Here is a 9,303-nt window from a genome sequence, read left to right on the forward strand (position 1 = left end):
TTTTAATATGGATAAATTACTTGTATGACCATTTAACTATTTCTCATTTCAATTTTAATAACCGATATTTTGATTTTATCAATCAAATTACTCGATTATTTAAACCTTCCATTAAACCATTAGCGGTTACTATTTAACGGAAATGATAACGTGACAGTTAACATCATTAATATAATTATACATTTAATTCTTAATAATTAAATATTTTATTAATTTAATCTTGATTTTAATTTAATTAAAAATATTTTATATATCTTGTTTTAAATTATGACATAACAATAGAACATAATAAGAAACTAATAGCATTCTAACTTGGGACTAACTTGGAGTGAAAACACCTTAACTATCAAGGCAAATCACATGAACATTATATATATTCTTAATATCTGGCTCTCATTTATTTCATTCTCTATATTTTTAATTTTTTCAATAACATTCAAATTGTTGGTGTTTTGGTCATTTTGAATTATGTTATTATTATTTTAGTATAATGTGATATTTTCATTGCTATTTAATATAAAAACAATTTAAAAATAAAATAAAAATATAAGGTAGGCCTCATTGTTCGTTGGTGTTGGACACCATCATCAACGGCTCTGGATGGTGGTCATTCAATCTCAGATTTCATCGGTCGTTTCATTTCGACCCCTTGAGTCTGATTCTAACCTCTATTTTGTCAGAACATACTCCGAATCTGATCAAAAGTGAAAACCGAAACGATGGTCGTCGTTGATCGCCCTAGATGTTGGTCATTTTGTCATAGATTTCATGGGCTGCTTCGCCTCCGGATCCGAATTCCACTTTGTCAGTATATACTTCAAAGTCCATGAATTGGAGATCTAAAACGAGAACACTGAAATATTTTCGTCGAGATTCACAGGTTTCGAGACATTTTCTTGTTAAACAACAATCAAATTCGAACTCATCGTGTCAAAATGAGTCGCTCTATATAAATTAGGATCAAACAGTTGTCAGTTCCAAAGGCTAATGGTGACGAGAGGCAGTGGCTGATTTAAAAATTGAAAATTAGGTGTCCAAAATTTTAATACTCTATTTTAAAAAAATTTAGATGTGCAAATTTTCTTATTTTTTTTTTATTATCATTAGTAAACTAAACAAAATTTAACACATTTCTCAAAATAATAGGTGTGCAATGGCTCTGCTGTGGAGTCATGTACATCCGCCCCTGACGAGAGGGGTTGATAGTCAATAGGGATTGGGGTGAAGAAGATGAAGGAGTTAGGGTTAGGGATATTATTTTATTATTATTTTAAATTAATTTTATATAAAATAATAATAAAAATATCACATTATAAAATAATAATAATAAAATAATTCAAAATGACCAAAATAGGAGCCATTAGAAAGTTTAGTGAGTAAAATGAAAAAATAAAAAATACAGCGAGTGGAATACGAGAGAAAGTAAAGTTTAGTGTGAAATTGTGTAGTTTACCCATAAATTATATATATATATGTATATGCACTGTAAATTATATTTTAACCCCTTAAAATAATAAAAGTACGATTTAGTCCTAAAAGTTATAAAATTGTATTTTGAATCCATAAAGATTATAATTCAATTTCGACTCCATCATACTAAAAATCGAAGTGCCTGTTATAGTCGAACTTCAATGCTATTACAAACATGTACAATTAAACCATAAACAAAGAATGATACAACATACAACTGAACATGCCAAAGAAAAGACTCGCCTCTTAGCCTAAATAAGAAGAGCAAGGAACAGACAAATTCCTCTCTCTAGTCCGATGAGATAATGCTGTCGGAAAATCTGTACGTTCATCCGATACGATACTCCGCTTACGTGATTGCAGGAAGCACCTAGTCGAACCAGAATCCGATGTTATCGACTTCCATCAACTCCGTCAAATCCTGATGTAACCGCCTCCGTTTTCTTGAATTGCACTGCTTCTCTTGAGGAACGATCTTCGTTTATGTGACCAACTTCGTCGCAATGACCGCCTCCGACGCCATGTGGTCAATCGGGAATAGAGAGCGGGGAGAATGAAGGATAGCAGCACTAGAATCAACATTGCTAAACATAGAAACAATACGTTGCGGAAGCCGTCTTTCAATGCAGGGTCCTTTTGCACTGTCCATGGAACTCCTCCCACATTCATTCCAAACACTGCAATATTCAACACAAACAAGGCAAAGAACTCAATGCAGGCACATACTATCTAACGATAAATCCGATTCCAGCACATTAGGGATCGGTAGAGACGAGAATTACCTCCGGTGATGACGGACAGAGGAAGGAATATAACGGAAAGGAAAGAGATGTAATAGAGTTTTCTGTTGATTTGCTCCGACTGCCAGCTATCTAAACCGGCCTGAATCGCGGAAACACGGTTTGCTAGAAACCCGACATTCTCTTTCAACCTCCGCAACCGTCCGATCAGCTCATCGAGGGCGTTAATGTCTTCACTCGCAAACCAATGTTTCGAACAACATTTTTCCTTCACTCTAGGAAATACTTGCTCCCCATGTGCAATTACCTGCATTTTTTGGAGAATGCATACAAGCAAAGCCAGTTTAATTCACATGTTATTCATACGAGTGCAGGCACAAGCTACGGCAAAACTATAGCAAACTCAAACTATTGACATGTAGGTTGACAAGGAGACATCATCGATACATCGCCTCGGAATGGTTAAACTGCGCCTTCCGGCCTTTTAACCGCATCTCTGTCCCTTGACGGAGGTTCGGAGTTGTTGAAACAGTTCATCCAAGGCAATGTACAAGGGGAAAAGGCGAAATTACCTGCAGGAGACGTTGCAGATTGAGATGCATTTTCGGGAATCTTCGATCATCAAGCATTTCTTTCCTTAAATCAAATCCACCTGAGATTAAGTGAAACAATTATTCGATTTGCAGTTCAAATCGGTTCGATGTTCGTAAGCTGATTCATGTCGAGGAAAGCCCTTTATACCAATTATGCACATATGAACTTTGAAACCATTGCATAGAAAGCTATAAACCAGTTTAAACATACGAGTCATGCAATGTTTATTGCTGATCATAGGGATTGAATTTACCTCGGTCCAATTCCAGCTCAACCGAATCCAAATCCATCTAGAAATTCGTAACAACATCTTGAAGGTGATCGACATGCGTGTCGACGATGTGAACCACGAGGTTCGAGACCGATTTCGGAACCGGATTATCAGCCTCCTCAGAGTGATTCATTGTCAATAAGAACTCAAGAACATGTTCCCTAATAACAATGCCACCGCCCTGCTGCCTCTCTTCTCTACAATTAGGACTTTCGACACTAGGAATCTCAGACAGAAGAGATCGACCGACCGGCGAGAAACCGAGCCTCGGAACACGTCCCAACGACACGGTGATCACGGAATTCTCGGTAACCCTTGCAGCCAGCCTAAATGTAAAGTTACTGGCAGGAGGACCAGGCGAATTAACCCGAAAGACGAGTGCTCCATCGACATATCCGCAAAAGGGTCCATTGCTAACGAGTGAAAGAATGTCTTGAAGCTTTAATGGCGGACAAAGAACATCGATGAGGTACTGTGCAGATTGTGAGAGCTTCTGCTTCCCTTTTGGAAGCTCAACATGGTACCAACAAAACTGCTTCCCACTACCTTGAGCTAGATCCCATTCCTTGCTGTAATAATTCCCAGAACCATCAAATACGTATGATTTTTTTCTCACCATGCCTGGAAAATGTGTTCTCTGAATATTATTTTCCAGGATTGGGATACTTGAATCCGTTTCCTCCATTTCCCCATCTCCAGCAGGTTGAATCTGAGCTAAATCCATAACTTCAAACCCTTTTGAATTTCGAAAAAGATGAATCTTCTGGCCTAAGCAAGAAAAACCCAGATCAGAATCAGCAAACCCCAGTTGAAAACTGCCCAGATAAGAAAGATTCAATTGTTTCCAGAAAACACACAATATTGAATAGTTCAAACTAAGAATATATGTTAGAAAAAAGGAAAAGGTCAGCAGAAAACAAGATTAGATTATTTGATTATAGGAAAAATGGGAACACATGGTGCTGTCTTGGTAGTGATTTCTCAGAAACTTCATGTTTATAATAATTAAATCAACAAAAAAATAATAAAAATTTGGGGAAAAAAGTTTACCAGAAGCGATCAAGTTTCTGGTTCAGTCATGATTAGTATATTATTAGTTTTAAATTATCTTTGATGATCTAGGGTTTAGATTTAGGTGAGCAGTTCATTTGTTTTTTGGTTTACCAGAAGATTGATTTGTTAGGGAAGTTATATGGTGTTGTAATCTTAATATATACGATTAAGAAAATGTATTATCGGTTTTGTTATTATTTTTTTAATAAAATCGATAAAAAATTACCTAAAACATTATTATTTCTACCTAAAACATTAATATTTTTTAATATTTTCTGTAAAATGTCAAATAATAACAAAATTAATAAAAAATAATAATGTTTTAAATAACGTTTTACTAGATATGTTAACAAAACCGATAAAACATCTAATAATAAAAAACTCGATAAAAATAATAATATTTTTGATAATATTTTATCGATTTTATTAAAAAAAATAATCGAATTTGTTAGAACGCAAAATGAATTTGGTTTTTGTATTGAACTGTTTGCCTTTTGGATTGAAAAGTACAAAATCATTGTCAACGTTGGCAAATTTAATGTTAAAGTTACGATGTCCACGTCATCCAATATTTGAATCAATTAATATGAGTTGTTATAGTTTAATTGAATTTTAAGATTTTTGAAATGCGATAATAATACATATTTAATAAAAGAATTTTTGTTGGTTTTATGATCATAACTATTGATATTTTATTTTATTTCAATTAAATCATTTAATTATTATATTTCGATTAATTTAAGGGGTTTATAGGTGGTAGTATCTAGGGTTATTCATGGACTGTTAATCGTATCGTTTAGCATAAACGATCGGTTAACCGTTATAACGATTATGAGATTTTTCTAACGTAACCTAATCGTTAAGAAACGATTAACCGCTAACGATTAACAATTACTAACGGTTCGGTTACATGTTAATCTCCTGGTAACTTATTAAAATTATTTATCAAAAATTTTCATTATTCATACTACAATATATATTACTGAACACTTAGGGGTTGTTTGTTTACTTCAGAATGATTAATCGCTAAATGATTCAAATGTTGAATGATTAAGCATTGAATGATTCAAATGTTGAATGATTCAGAGGCTCTGTATGAATTAGCTCTGAATGTGACATGTTGTTTGATAATGGCTCTGAATCATTCAGAATGTACTTCTGTGCTGAATCATTCAGCACTATTTTGCTGAATCAGTCAGCACTGAATCATTTAGAGGTGCGAAACAAACGGGCTGAATGCTGAACGGTTCAACATTCAGCGTTGAATGATTCCGTTAAGAGGCAAACAAACAGCCCCTTACTTATGTCGATGTAAGTAAATAAAATAAAAAAGTGTAGCACTTAACGCATACTTACATCGGTGTAATTATGTACATCTCCAAATATCTTAATACGTAATAATAAACACATAATTATATTGGTGTAAAAATATTTCTATATTTTCAAAGAAATAAAAATTAAAAATGATTAAAAATGATATATATATATATATTAAATTATTTGTATACAAATTTTATTAAATATATATATATATATATAAATCATAAATAATAGAAAATTATATTAAGTTATTTGTGTAAAAATATAATAAATTAGAAATATGATTATAAATTTAATTTCTTAATAGTTAACCGTTGGTTAATTGTTTATCAAAACTTGTAACTGTAACCTTAACATTAACCGTTAATCATCATTTTTAACGGTTCGGTTAACCAAAATTATTTAATATTAACGGTTCGGTTAATTAACATGTTAAATGCAAAGGTTATATCAGTTAAAGGTTACGGTTAACGGCTCTAGGTTTTTTGAACACCCCTAGTAGTATCTGTTATAAAGACTCTGAACTATTTGATAATGAATGCTCAAACACCTTGTAATTTCTGGTGCTCGAATCTGGTACAAAGTATTTAATTATTTAAATGATATTAATTAACGTGTTAATTAACGGTTGTTGGTCTATTGCATAGCGAGGTTGCCAATCGGAGGAAGTTATTTGGGGCTTCGGATGAACAAACCCTTGATTTTCTTCCCCCTGTTGCTCAGGAGGATTCGATTGTTGTGAAACCTCCATCGGATGTCTTCATAGAGGGGATATCTGAGTGACAATACTCTTTGGTTGGTCAATTTGTTAGTTATGCACCGAATTTCAGCTCCATGGAGAAGATCATGAATATGTGATTAGAGCTTAAATTAGTTAATATTTTGTTGATACTTACTCCTTGATTATTCGATTTTAGTTGTTGACATGAGCCTCTTTATTCATTTTCTATGTAGGGCAGTAGATTCCACAAATTGTGCTAAAATAGATGAAATATGTAACTTTTTTATTTTTCTGGAATCAAGGTCGACTTAGTGGGCATGAATTAGGGCATAAATGTGTCTGACGTGGTGCCTAGTCGGTACCTTCTAGAAGATTCAATCAGCATTTTCGTGGAATTAGGAGACTCATCTGCACATCCGAAATTTAAATTAGGATTTGTCTCTTATTTTTAGGAATTATCTTTTATTTATAGGATTAAATTTAAAATAGAATTATCTCATAATTTTCAAGAGTTATATTTTGTAATTTATTTCTACAATTTTAGGTTTTTAGGATATTATAAATACTCATCGGTAAACCGAAATTCATATCTCTCATCTCTCGCTTTCTCTTGTTCATTTCTTTAATTTTATAAAATTACTTTTCTTTTTTACTTTCTTTTTTTCTTTATTTTTCTTTTCAAGTTTTCTTTCTTTAAAATGCTAAGTATAGTTTCTACATTGTTTAGCTAAGTTTTTCATAAGCTAAAGGTTTAAGCGATGACTCAATTTCAAACGTGAGAATTGAAAAGTACCTCATACCTTCGGGTTACATTTTCAGTTTCCTAGAATCAAGGATCGATCATCCTTTTACAATCAAAAACATTTTTACTTCAAAAAGAGCTCGTTGAATTAATTATGGTTTCGATTAACAGTTGGGAGGAATGATCGACTTGTAGCACATTCGACTTCCTGGGAACACACTTAGCGGTGGTCTGTTAAGGGAAACTGAAATCGGATTTGATTCTCATTGAGACGCTACATCCGAGCCAGGTTTTCCCAAAACTAAAACGGAGTTGGATTAACAAACAATTGATGTGGTTAGTCCACATAAAGACTGAGATCCAAAGATTGATTTTGGATGATCGATTAATTGAGAGAAAAACAAGTTACAGGGGTTGGGCCCTGTAGACTATAACCGAAGATAAAATTCTATTCATGGATCGGTTAGAATTGAGGCTGATTTTTACCAATAGAATTTTCATTTTCACTTTCTTTAAATCAACTTCTTTGTTTCCTTTAGATTAAATTTAATTTTTATCTTTACTTTCTTTAGATTAAATTTACTTTCTTTTATAAACTATCAATAAATTCCCCCTTTTTATTTCCTTTACAATTCACGCAGATCAGAAATTAAGAACAAAATTTTCGGCAACTTTCTTATTCTCCGGGGATCGATCTTTACTCTCTTTATACTATCTTTTTCTATTTTATTTTGATATTAAGGAATAAATTATTAGAAACGACGCGTGTCAAATTGACGTCGTGGCTGAGTACTTCGACAAAAATGTCCTTCAACACCTCACCTCTCTTTCTGGGTTGTATATCCACACATGTCCGAAGCTTCATTCCATGCCAGAGAAGACGTTCCTTCCCTCTCCGTCTCGTTTGTCCCTAAAAAAGAACCTTAGCCACTATGATTCTGTATGATATAAAGATTCTGTACGATTCATGTAGAGGGCCAAATTTGTTATTTATTTGCTTCCTTGGCCACCATGGTTTTAGATAGTAAGAGAAAAGGACCTTAGCATAAAATAGATTAGGGTCAGGGTAAGGACGTTAGAGGTTCTGTGTAAATTTTTAAAAAAAAACCCTTAAATAGAGACCTAAATATCTTCTTGAGTTTATTTCTCGTAAAGTGGAGTTAGACCAAAAAAAAATGAGATAAGCGTTATAGTTTTATCACAGTACTAATTATTGATATTTCGCATACGACTTTAACAAGATTTGATCGCAGGTTTTGTAGTTTTGGGCTAAAAAAATTTATCACTAATCCATAATACTTCGTTTGTTTTTTTATTGTAATAAAAATAATAAATCTAATTTTTTGAGACCCTTACTATTTCAAGACCTTGTTTCATCGTGCACGTTGCGCCGTCCTAGCAAGGTTAGTGGAATTTGACGTTGCATTGAGGCCGAAGACAACTTATCTTGGTTTCTGGCTTGGATCAATGGGACATCACCACCAAATTTGGCATTAATTTCCTTTTTCCCTTTTTGCTGGTGGGATGCTTGTAAAGGGACATTTTTTTCTTGGGAAGGTTAATTTAATATTAATATGGTTGAGAAAAATACGATTTAAGCACGAATCAAGTGATCTCAATAATAAAGGAATTATTATTATTCTTTGAATATTCGAGTTCGAGCATCATAGATGCCAAGGGAGTAAGCGTGTCAAATGGTTGAGAGTTATCTTTGAACAAATAATGTCTTTTACTTACCCCATATTAATAAAAAAATATAATTTAAAATTTGAGTTAATTGCATCATATATCCCCAAACTACAACATTTATTTCAAATTAGTGCTTAAACTTTAAAAATTCCAATTACATCCTCAAACTATGACTCTCATTCTAAATTAGTCCTTAAACTTTTTAAAATTCCAATTTCATCCCCAAACTATGAGTCTCATTCTAAATTAGTCCCTAAACTTTTAGATCTTCCAATTTCATCCAAATATGTAGTCAATTTCAACCATAGTTTAACCTATTTTTTTTCAATCATATAATAATATAGCTTGGCCTAGTGATTTTATTAACAAGAGATGTGATTAGTATACACGTATAATTTAGGATAAAATTGAAATATTTATAAAGTTTGGGGACCAATTTAGAATGAGACTCATAGTTTGGGGTGAAATTGGAATTTTAAAAAGTTTAAGGACTAATTTAGAATGAGAGTCATAGTTTGGGGATGTAATTGGAAATTTTAAAGTTTAAGAACTAATTTGAAATAAAGGTAATAGTTTGGGGATATATGATGCAATTAACTCAAATTTTAAATCACGTTTTTTTATTAACCTGTTTTTTTATTAACCTGAAGTAAGTACAATGTAGCATTTGTTCAAAGTTAACTCTCAAAACCATTTGACACGC

At 32.7% G+C, this 9,303-nt stretch overlaps 1 pseudogene; it reads right to left on the reverse strand.

Annotated features, from left to right (window-relative positions):
* Positions 1–1,690: 1,690 nt before the first annotated feature.
* On the reverse strand, positions 1,691–3,924 carry LOC120115948 (annotated as a pseudogene).
* Between the last annotated feature and the right edge of the window lie 5,379 nt (positions 3,925–9,303).

This window comes from Hibiscus syriacus, unplaced genomic scaffold, assembly GCF_006381635.1.
Source record: "Hibiscus syriacus cultivar Baekdansim isolate YM2019G1 unplaced genomic scaffold, ASM638163v2 tig00110279_pilon, whole genome shotgun sequence".
Taxonomy (NCBI): Eukaryota; Viridiplantae; Streptophyta; class Magnoliopsida; order Malvales; family Malvaceae; genus Hibiscus; species Hibiscus syriacus.